An 11,561-nucleotide genomic window follows, 5' to 3' on the forward strand; every position below is an offset into this window, starting at 1 on the left:
AAGATTGTCTTGATCAGTCCAACCAGGCTAACTGGTGGATTACAAGCAGGGAACTGAGTGCAGCGCTCCAGGTGGGTCCCACAAATGCTTACATAGAAACAGAAAGAACATCATATGCAAGTTTTTCAGGACCTATTGAACCAATATGAGGTTGAAGGTGATCATTTCCTGGACTTTATTGTTACTGGTGACACACTTCACCATTACGAGCTGAAGTCAAAACAGCAGTCCATGGAGTGGTGACACATGAACTTCCAATCAAAGAAAAAGTTCAAGACACAGCCTTCAGCAGGCAAAGTGATGTGTACAGTCTTTTGGGATAGGTAAGGGGTGATAGTGGGTTTCCCGGAACCCGGACAAACTATCAACTCAGGTCACTATATTATAATGCTGACTAAACTGGAGGCTTGAACTTCCAGTCAGGCCAGAGAAGCAGACAGCTTTCTCCTGAAACATAACACCAGGCTCCATATCAGTTTGAAGACTGTGGAGCACACTGCCAATCTCAGTTGGACTGCCCTATCACACCCACTGCATAGTCCAGATTTGGCTCCTTCTGACTTCCATCTGTTTGAGATAATGAATGATGTACTGTGTTGGCAACATTTTCTTAGCAATGATACCATCATAGTAGCTGTGAAACAGTGGGTCATCTCCACTGAGCGTAGCATGCAGGCTCTTCCTGGCAAAAATGCATAGCTATGTTGAAAAATGGTATTTTGTAATTTAGAATTTTCTTTATCAAATAGCATTATTGCATTCTTCGTCGCTGTTGTAATTTCCATAGGCATTACTTTTGGAGCAATATACATAGAATGGGTCTCATTGCAATAATTTTTGCCTGTTTGTCCTCCTTTCCCTCACACCAAGATAGCGTAAAAAGGCCGGAACAAGTGTACACTTATGCTACATGTGTCACTTCAGTAAATTTACTTTTGGAAACTACTTAGTCTGATTATAGTAATAATGATGAAAAACTAGATTTTTTCTCATACTTAAAAGTCATAAAAGGTTATTCTGAAAGGATCTACATTTAGATAAAATAAACACCTTTTCAAGCTGTCTGGAGGCAAATAGTCTTTATGCAAACAATCTTTTCCCAGGTGTATTTATGCTGTTTAATATAGTATTTGCTTGGCAATTTTGAAATATCCAATGTTTTTGTTCAAGATTTGGGAAACTTGTAATAAGTAGATATTTTATAACTTCTAGTGCTTCCTAAACATCAGTAGTTCTTAGGAATTATAAACTGCTAGATGAAAAGAAGCAATATTCTCATTATGGATTATAAGTATAATAAAGATTAGTAATGGTTCTTCTCTTGCCTCAGGTGGGCCTGAGACTGATCTTGTTTGAGCAGTAGTGCTGAGTGATTTGTTAGATATATGACAATTGCACTATTAAGCTGAGGTACACTCAGGCAGCAACAAACATTAAGTGAAGGGTATAATTACAGCTAGTTCCAGTAAAAGAGATTGATCATAAGAGGAAGCTATGTAAATTAGCTTGTAGCAGTGGAAGCTGCATGTTTGTCTCACCTCTTAAACTTGTGATAGAAGACAGAAATATTATCTCCTAAAACAATATATATTTTAATTAACATTTTTAGTTTTTATGGCTTTAGGAAAAGTGGCTGAATGCAATTTTGACTTCATTACTATCTGTATGTTTAGAAACAGAGAAATCATGCAAGATGTTTTCAACAATCCTGTTATTCTTAGGTTGTCATCTATAAGAATGACTTCTACTTTTGAGTATCTAGTATTGATAATACCAGAAAACTTTGTGAAGCCACGTGGAGGAGCACTGGCACAGATTGTCTAGAGGCTGTGGTGTTTTCCTCGTGGAGATTCCAAAGCCATCTCCATGTGGTTGGGGCAACCTACTCTAGGTGGCCCAGATGGACTCAGGTTGGTCCCTGCCAACCTCTGCCACTTTGTGATTGTGAACCACGTCAGTAAATTTAAAACATGGAAATTAAAATAATATTTGAATCAGGATGTTAAATCTTTAGTTACTGGCCCTCAAGTTACAAGGGTCTTCCTCTTACTGCAAGCCCTCTGTATGGCTCATCAGCCAGGATTCCTTAGTTCAGACATCCTTCTTTGTTTGTTTTTGTTCCTTACAATTATTCTAGGTGACATGCCTTAAACATGACTAATTTTTACAACTTCTTCTTCAATTATTTTTTTTTTATTGAGGCCTTAAATTTGTCCTTTAGTGCTTCTTTCGTTAACAGAGGTAATAATTACTACTGGTGGTTTTCATCCATTGCCTGTTTCTACCCCACATCATGTTCTACTCAACATGCAAACAAGATTTTACAACATCTAGCTATAAGAAACTGCTGCTTAAGGTGATTTGAAACAAAAACAAAGAAGACTAGGTTAGTAGTTCATAAGAAGAATAACTGCTCTTCATTGATGTCTTCTGATTAATTTCAAAGCTACGAAGACAAAGAGTAACATTTTCCCAGCAATATAACTGTAGTTCCTCTGAGATTATATCCTACAAATCTAGGGTCTTGGTACATGGAGCAATTCTACATTGAACTGTTAGGACTCCAACCCATGTGTGGTGGCCAAAATTTACTACCTATCCATACAGATCTCTTACTGATCATAAATTAGTTTTCTGTGAGAAGACAGAAAACGTATAAACACAGCATTGCCATTAATGAAATATTGGTTTGTGGGTGGATTTTTTGCTGTCTGCAAGAGATCTTCTGCTGTCTGCAAGATTAAAAAGTAGCAGTTTATAGGATCTGTTTGCTCAAATTTATTAGCTTTAAAAGCACCCTTTCTTCTGAAATATAATGATTATAATTGGAGGGTCACTGTCCTAATAAATATACATATATTTATAAGCCTGTTCCAGCCAAATTCATTTAAAACAGGTCAGTAATATAGCTGAGAATAAAATATATATTTATCTATTTTAATGAATTTTGTTCTATAAATTTCCTAAAATATTGCTTTAATCCTCACATGCCCTCTGGCTTACTGACTGTACAGTCAGATTTTTTTTGTTTGTAGTGATTGCCCTATTAAAATGGCTTTAAAGTGAGTTTTAATCTGGTATTTAACTAGGGAGGGTCTGTAAATTACTTTTACTACTAACAGTTACCAGCAGAAAATAAATTGTATCAGCCAATCTTAAAAGAAGTTAGGCTACACTTCCAAACTTTTTAAAAAGTGTATTTAAACTATAGCATATTGTGGGAAGGGGGTGCATGTATGGAGATGGTTGTGGACACAATTTGATTATCAATACTTGCTTTACATGATAGTTAAAACTCTCCATTATGTAATATACAGGGTTTTTATCTCAGCCTATCAATATGCAGCTGACTAACAGAATCACAGAATTACAGAATGGCCAGGGTTGGAAGGGACCTCAAGGATCATGAATCTCCAGCACACCTGCCACAGGTAGGGCCACCAACCTCCCCATTTGATACTAGACCAGGTTGCATGCCCAGGGCCCCATCCAATCTGGCCTTGAACACCTCCAGGGACGGGGCATCCACAACCTTTCTGGGCAGCCTGTTCCAGCACCTCACCATTCTCTCTGTAAAGAAATTCCTCTTGACATCCTTGACATCTTCCCTCCCTCAACTTAAAACCATTTCCTCCCTTGTCCTGCTGTTATCTAACCTTTCAAAGAGTTGATTCCCCTCCTCTTTGTGGCTCCCTTTAGGTACTGAAAAGCTGCAATTAGATCATCCTGCAGCCTTCTTTTCTGCAGGCTGAACAAGCCCAGCTCCCTCAGCCTGTCTCTGTAGGGGAGGTGCTTCAGCCCCCTAATCATCTTCGTGGCCCTCCTCTGGACCCTCTCCAACAGCTCCCTGTCTTTCTTGTACTGGGGGCTCCAGACCTGGACGCAGTACTCCAGATGGGGCCTCACAAGAGCTGAGTAGAGGGGGACAATCATCTCCCTGTCCCTGCTGGCCAGCTCTCTTCTGGAACATATGTGGAACAATCATTTTGAAAACAGCTGCTGCTTGCTGCATTTTTCTTTTTTTATTATTTACCTATGAAATACTGTAACTTGTAAAATTCCCTTTTACCTGTGAATAGATTTCAACTGTGCAACTGGTATCTTTTTAACATTCCCAGTATACTTCCTGGGTCACAAAATACTTTGCCAGTTAGGATCTGGTTTGAGAGCTAAGACTGGCAGACAGCTCAGTTTTTGATTTCAGATTTTTTGCTTGACCTTAAATAAATGTTGCTAGTGAGTACCACAAAGGACTTGAGGCAGGATTTGGGTCTTGTGTTCAGTTACGAGCATTTAGTGCAGACAGAAGCTCATAGTCTAGATTTATCCAGCCGGGAAAGTAATATTCAGAGTAGGCTCAGCTCTGACTACTGAAGATGTGGTTGAGTGTGATATGTAGACTTTAGGCTAGAGATATGGAGGGAAATTAGACCCAACTTCAGAAGCTTATAATTTTGACCTCATGATTGTTTTGACTGGACAAATCAACCAAAAATTTGGGAATAATCCAAGCACTTAGCTTGTATAGGATCACTTAAGACTTGGACTTAACCGATTAACATTTCTTTACTCTTATTGTCCTAGCATGTCTGAGCTGCTCTGAACTCCTACAGAGACTTAAGAATTTATAGTGTCTTAGCATAGTTAGGATTTCTTCCCTCATCACAAAGACTTAACTGTAATATAGTTCCTTAAATATTTAACAAAGTTTATATTCACTGTAGTTCCTAATTTCCTTATTAATTTCAAAACAAGATTAATGATTAATCACACTGCACAATTCTTTGCATTGATTTTGAGAGGCCAAGCTCTTGAGAAATTCAAGAAGCTACCTTCAAAGTTAGCTCAGTCATCATAACTTCATATACCACTTTATTTGAATAGAAACCTTTGAATGGCATAGGATATACTGTAAGAAGCAGCTCTTCTGTGCTGCTAAATTACCACTGTTGCATTACTTAACTTTTTTGAACTTTCTAAACAGAGACCTTCATTTTTAACTAAGAATTCCATTGTTGTTTTCCTTACATTTAATTTTATAGGATTGATGTTCATATCAATGAATATTTTAGCAACTTATCTGCATACATAAATACATGTATTTACACAAGTCAAAAACTATAAAGCCTATGGATGAGAGACACCTAAACTAGGACAGGCTGCTTAATGGCAGTTCTTTCTCCTCTAGTTCAGGGAATTTTAAGTTGAAAAGTTTCAAATTGTCAATACGTCAAAAAAAAAAAAAAAAAAAAAAAAAGGCTGCCTGATGGTCAGCAGTCACAAATTTGAGATGCCTAATTCAAAGTTTCTGAGCTTTTAGAGCTCACAGCTTCATTGTACTTCATATACTGAAACTGCAGTTTTCAATTACTTTAGCTCTAGGTGTGGCAGGTCTGCATTTTTGCACATCTTGTCCTTGAATCTAATCAGAAACACACCCCACAATTAGGTGTCTGGCTGTGGAAAACATTTCTTCTACCACATAGGACATCTACAGGAGACACAAATCTTGTTCTTTATCCAATTTCTGTCACATCTGTAGCACTTCTCTACAGAAAGTTAACGCTGTTGCTTTGCCCCTGAACTCAAGGCATACAAACTAGGTCTTTTCCACTTGCAATTTTTTTACCTCATCATATTAGAGGTCTTCAGTTTCTTAATACTTGTTAGTGATGATAAAGCACACAGAATCTGGAGAAAGAACATAGAACATACAGTTGATATGGTTCACTCTGTAACTATGGCGTGTGGCAGCTATAGAATGCAGATGAGGAGAAAACAAATGATTAGTAATTTTCCTGCCTGACCAGCAATGGTTCTAGAATTTCTACACACACAAATAATTTTACATGAACTCATCCCAAACCTATTCAACCACTGCATTTATTATAATAGCCTGAACTGGTACAGAAATGAGCTGTGATTGCTACTTTGTAGTTGGTTCTCAGTCTTCACTGGGTCTGTGGCTAGTATAGTCAGTGTCAAATGTTGGGCTGATGGCAGCTAACTATTTTATGCCCTTGTAACAAAGGTTTTCATTAACATAAAGTCCCTTCATAAAATAGCAGAGAACAATGCTCTGGCCTCACTTGAAGTGACTGTGTCTGTATATTGCCCCTCTGAAGAAACCACAGAGTGCTAAAAAACATAACTACAGTACACCATAAGAAAGCTTCATGGAACATGGGCAAAATTGGCTAAGAATACCAAAATAGGAATCAGTGGAATAGAACAGGTTCAGGTAAGTTGAAATTTTTATCTTTCTTGATGGCGTACCCTCATAAGGATTTCAGTGCCCATCATGATTCTGGGGTACTGCCTGCTTTTTATCATGACTTACAAAACTGAGTATCAACGAAGTCAGTCTTTGCAAACAGCTATTCTGTGGTTGCAGAAAAGTGTTGGCTTGTATCTCTGAAAGGCTGATGGCAGGACAGCCTTGCCTCTGAGATCATTTGGATATCAAAGTTAAAAATGCCATGTGTGTGCCATATGTGGGTTGTTGAGTGCTGCAGTTTTCTCTTGTCCCTACAAGACCCATACTCAGACAAAACCATTTCTTGTGGCACTTGATTCCCTTTGTTCACATACATTGCTGCTGCTGCAGGGCTATGTCTTGTTCCCCTTGGTTACTGAATTAATCACTTTCCTTTGTCAGCAGCAGTGGGTCACTGAAAGTACCGGAGAGACATTTTCTGTTCACAAATATGGCCAGAGATGAATATCTAGTTCTTTCTCATGCAGAGTGGGTGAAATTGCCAGTAATAGTTCCTGCTGGAACACAAGTCCATATCTAGAGTCAAGAGGAATCTTCTTCCCCCTAGATCAAATTGCAAAGTGCCATTGCCCTCCCCTGTAAATCAAAGTCTGCCCAGCAGTCTGGTCCTTAGGTCACCTGGAAGTTTTATTCTATATTAGCAATTTCTCCCCCACCAGTATTTTTACTACTTTTTTTTTCTGTTTGCGTACTGACATAATGTATTTAATTTCATTCTTCATGTTCTCGGTATGCTATAACAGTTTTATAAAGTGTTTTGTGGCCAAGGGCTTACAGGAGTTCTTGCCAAGATTCTGTGGAGCTCTCAGACCTGTGCATCTGCACATTTGTCACAATTGCATGGGACTCCATTCAAACCGTTGGGCAATTCCTTCCAATCTCATGCTGTAGTAAAGTATATGGGCCATAGCTTTTCAAGGGCTGATAAGTAGCCCTTAATGTATATATATAGGTTGATTTTTATGGGGAAAGTGAAACAGCAAACTCCCTAACAAAAGGATTGCTTCCTACCAATTTCAGGGCAGTGCATGACAACAAGCAAGCTTTTCAGTGAAAATGGCTGAGTTTGTTTTCCTTTTTTCATGAGTGAAACACTGATTTCCCCCCTAATGTCTTTCTTGGAAATAGCTGTATTTTTGTAGCTGAAACTTTCCAACATATCTCAGCTTGAGGCACAGGCATTGAATGGAAAATTTCAGTCCAAACATTTAATATTTGGCAAAGTTATAAGCAACTAGAGCTTAAAATTGCAAAGTCTGGCAATATAGGATATGCTAACAGCCATTTTCCTGATGAGCATGCTTGTACAAAGGCTAATATACTCCCAAACAAGTCTAAAAGTATAGACTAAAAACAATGTTGGTATCCTATCTTAACTTTCTAGGCTTTATGGAAAAGTACTTTGAAAAATCATTGGAAAGTAAAGCTGTATGAGTAAAACAGATATAAATCTAACTATAATTTTCTGGTAGGCTTAATAGTTGAAATACTGTCTTCAGCTTCAATGGTGATATTACCAAAATGCAGCGTAGCGCTAGAAAAGCTTCCAAAAAGGAAATTGAGAATGATCCCCAGAGAGAAAAGAATGTGCAAGATGCAGTAAAGAAATTTGCATAAAAATTGTTAGATTGGTATTTAATTGAATCATATTGAAGCTTATGCCTTATAGATAATGTCAGTTTGAGTTACTATTCTGGGTTATTATAGACTGGTGTATTATTAAAAACAAATGTATTACTGAAACAAGTTTTGACAATTTTGTGCAAAATGTGCTTACCTGGTAAAGTCATCTTTTTAAAGCATTCATGCTTTCTAATGTAGTGAAATATGAGATCACTAAATAAAACCTGTTAAATTTGTAGTTTCCATCATTCTTATTATAGATCTCTCCCAAAGGTGCATAGAATGTTTCCAGCTGATTCAGTTTCAGAGCAGGCCAAAACATGTTAACATTTGGTAGATATTGCTGATTTTTAGTATATAATTATAGTACAATAAATACTTTCCTTTTTTCCCCTTGTTGTTCAGCTACTAAGCTAATATTGCCAGGTTAAAAACAGTCTTTAAAGCTGCTTGCATATATGTTGGCAGCACTGCTCTAACACATTCAAATGGAAGAATGCTAAATCTAATACAAATCCTTACGCTTGTTTCTGTTTGATGCTCTGAATAACCAGAATGTTGATAACACAGATTTGGTCTATTGAAAAAAAAATAAATTACTATTCTCATAAGTGAGACAACCTTTTCCTGTATCAATTTAACCAATTGTACAATGCTCATTTCAGGACTGACCTAACTCTGATTATGGTTAATTCATGCGGTGAAGAAGAAAAAAGAGTAACTCCTGCCCTAAGTAGGTATAAACGTATGTTATTGACAATTGAGAATGATTAAGAAATGTTTGGGGTTTTTTAGAAAAGCTTCAGTTTTGGACATTCTGTTCTGTAAGTAGTGATTTTATTTTCCTATTCATTTATAGTATCCTAAAGAACTGATAGCTGTAACTGTGTTGGACTCTTAAGATACGAAATACAGCATGTGAATAAATACTTACATTTTTGTATGATTATTAACCAGTGGCCATTATATTACTGTCCTCTTGCATTACAAATAAAACAGCAATGTCTGAGCTTATATTTTTAATCATATTCAAGCTCTGTTTTAATCTTCTGGGCCTCTGTGGTTCCACGTCAATGCTGACGAAAATTGTACAGATCTTTACCAGTGCAGCAGTTAGAAGACCTTATGCTTTGGCATACTCTTAATCTCAGCACTCTCAGCGACCTTCTTATGGAGCACAATATTCTAGTCCCTCTTGTGACACAGTATATGCTGAAGTGGATCAAGTTATAGTCGGTGTGCTGACTGTTGTTAATCATGCCAGATGCACAGCACTTAATGACTGTAGCAGCCACAGAAAATTGATGCTTCTGATTTTTGTGGGAAACTGGGTTTCAGTCACTTTTTAACATTTCTACTTCACTGTAATTGTAGGTATGGTTTAAACAAAAGCTTTTCCGTTCTGATTTTCTCCCTGTGAATCTTGATCCTGTGAGCTCTAAGGGATATTTTGCTGCATGGCTTATCTACATAGCCAACTGAGGGAGGATTAAAAAAGCTGAACATGGGCTTTATTAGAAACTTATCAAGATCTGATGGAGATTTTGCCATTATTTGTACTAATGTTTTTCAGTGAGATGCAGCCCTTTGAGGCTGAATGAAAACAGTGTTTAAGGCTAGATAATCAGACTGCAGTTTATGACATCAACCATGCAGTCAGGTCTATGCAGGTGGATTTCTATAGCCTGCTGAAGCCCTTTTACCCGTGGATTTTCAGAGGCGCAGAAATTCACTGGCTTGGCTCAGATTGCCCATATAGCAAATGCAGAAACTCTTATGAAATTCCAGAAACAGTGTAAACAGACTGTTATCTTCTGCTTCAGCATTTTAAGGGATTAAGAACAGATATCTTTGAAAACATGCATGCATGCGGACTCTTATTCTTTCTGAAACAGCCAACAAGTCAGGAAGGAAAAAAGGAAGCAACCAAGAGAGTTTTCTAGACAATTTTGCTTAGCGAGATCGTACTGAAAACAATTACAGTACTTCTCCTCAATTATTGCATCAAATAAGCAGCATTTCTCTCAGCATTCTTTGAAACACTGACAGGTATGTGGGGAATTGGAGTCTTACTAGACTAGAAAGGGAAAAACAAAGTGAGAATGACCTGGTAACTTAGTGTTGTAGGCACTGAGGAGGAGGTCTGTGTTCTAGTTAGTGGTCAGAAGAGGTCCTTTGTTTTATGTTAAAACAACATGTGAGGGACTGTGTAAAAAGATGAAAACCTATTTCTCTGGTTGCCTTCAAAAAATGATTTGTCACTTTTTTTGAAAGAAAATATGGATACATATATTTAGGCATCAGTGTGGGACTTTTCTGTTGCAAGTTTTAAGGTGTCTAAGGCCGTGATATATGTACCTTTCCAGTTTAATTTCTATTTAATTTCTAGCATTTACTAATATAATCAGTTCCTGTTCAATTGGAACCTGATTATTGATCCCATGCTAGGTCAGCCTGAATTGTGGCTAGGACTTAGTTGCTTAACTTCAGTCAGAGATTTGTTCAAAAATAAGTGTCAAGTAATCCAGAATTGCGATGCATTGTTTTTTATCTAGATCCTAATTCAAATGTGAGTTGCTGACGTCTGTTTTCATTTATCTGACCAGATGCTAATCCTGTATGAGACAGGGTATTAGGTCTCATTGACATCTATTTTGACTTAGATCTCTTGTTACGTTTTGTGAATTTTTAAGTTTGAAGGAGAGAGCTAATGAAAATGATTATCATCTATAACCCTCATATATTCAATTCTTCTTGCCCAAATTACTGCTTTTCAATAGCAAAGTCTCTTTAACTATGGTAGTGGGATTTTGTCATGACATGATGCAAAATTCCTATGTTTCTCATTTTAAAATTACCCTCTGTTCATCATTTCCAGCTGATCCTCCAAAGAAATTTTGCTCTCAGCTCCCATTTCAAAATTATAACGAAGCTAGTGCCAGTAGCTTGTGATTATCTGGCTTGGTACAGAAGCCATGTTCTGGTATCCAATCTTGGGAAATAACAAAATATTAGCTTTCTTAAAGGAAGCTAGTTTTACTAGCATCATAGTCAAAATTTTATGAGCTCTCTAAGGTTTTTGTGCTTTTTTTCCAGTACATCTATATAACTTCAAACTTTTTTTTTTTATTTCAGAATGGAAGATTTGGAGATGGCAGCGTCACTGTCTACTTCAAACGTTTTTTACAAAAAATGCTACTGTTGCCTTTTGCTTCCTGAGCTTGCTTAGACAGATATGCTAGGAAAATGCTCCTTTCCACGGTTAGATAGAAGTTGCAGTTTTAATTCAATCACTAATTTCACTTCTATACAGTGCAGAGTTCTTTGAATGGGCTTGACTTGGAAATGGCATACAAGAAGTGAAGAAAAAGGGATGAAAATTACTAAAAGAAGCTTTTGAGAGAACTCTCTGCTGTTTCTGTGCAGTGTACCTCCTACACAGCTTGCCTTGACTTCTGATCAGCCGGAGTGGTTGACAGTGTAGAAAGCCTTTTATAACTCTTTGAAGTAGATTTAACAGAATGTAGACTTGAGTTTAACAACTTAATCTGAGAGTGCCTAAGGATGGCTGATCTCTTAAGGACCCGCATAAATGAATACAGCCTAATACTAAAGAGAATCACTGCCAACTAAACTAATTCACTTGAGCCTTCATATATGT

Source organism: Phasianus colchicus, chromosome 1 (assembly GCF_987193195.1).
Source record: "Phasianus colchicus chromosome 1, bPhaCol1.hap1.1, whole genome shotgun sequence".
Lineage (NCBI taxonomy): Eukaryota > Metazoa > Chordata > Aves > Galliformes > Phasianidae > Phasianus > Phasianus colchicus.